Consider the following 430-nt stretch of genomic DNA (forward strand, 5'->3'; position numbering starts at 1 on the left):
TATTGCACCTGATGCCGACGAAGAGGTATGGTAACCACTGAGAACTGACTTCCATTGCCCTTTTTCATGAGTATGTCATTAATTTTTTTTTTCTTATTCCCAACTGAGTTTGTTGACGGGTATCTTACCTATCAGGCAAGCCTTAACGGCATATGGAAGGGAAGGATCATTAGTAGCGAAGTTTACACTCCATCTGAGGAAGAATCCTCAGGTGGTGAAAACAGCATGGGTTTGTTATCTTGTCTTTAGCTTTTTGGCCTCTATCTTTCCACCTAGCATAATATGATGAATGCTTCTCTGACCGTGGTCTTTTGGATGTTACTGCAGTAAAATGCCGCATACCTGACTCAGGTGAAACAAGAGCGGATAGTTCTTTGGTAGGGTTTGTGAATGGTGACAATGTTTCCATGCAAAATAGTGATTCTGGTAC

At 41.6% G+C, this 430-nt stretch overlaps 1 long non-coding RNA gene across 1 annotated transcript; it reads left to right on the forward strand.

The window, feature by feature from the left end:
- On the forward strand, positions 1-427 carry LOC104774195. The gene is made up of 3 exons (XR_765264.1): positions 1-25; positions 136-229; positions 328-427. It is a non-coding gene; the product is annotated as an uncharacterized LOC104774195 (long non-coding RNA).
- The last annotated feature ends 3 nt before the right edge of the window (positions 428-430 follow it).

The sequence above is a fragment of the Camelina sativa genome, unplaced genomic scaffold, assembly GCF_000633955.1.
Source record: "Camelina sativa cultivar DH55 unplaced genomic scaffold, Cs unpScaffold01877, whole genome shotgun sequence".
NCBI classification, from domain to species: domain Eukaryota; kingdom Viridiplantae; phylum Streptophyta; class Magnoliopsida; order Brassicales; family Brassicaceae; genus Camelina; species Camelina sativa.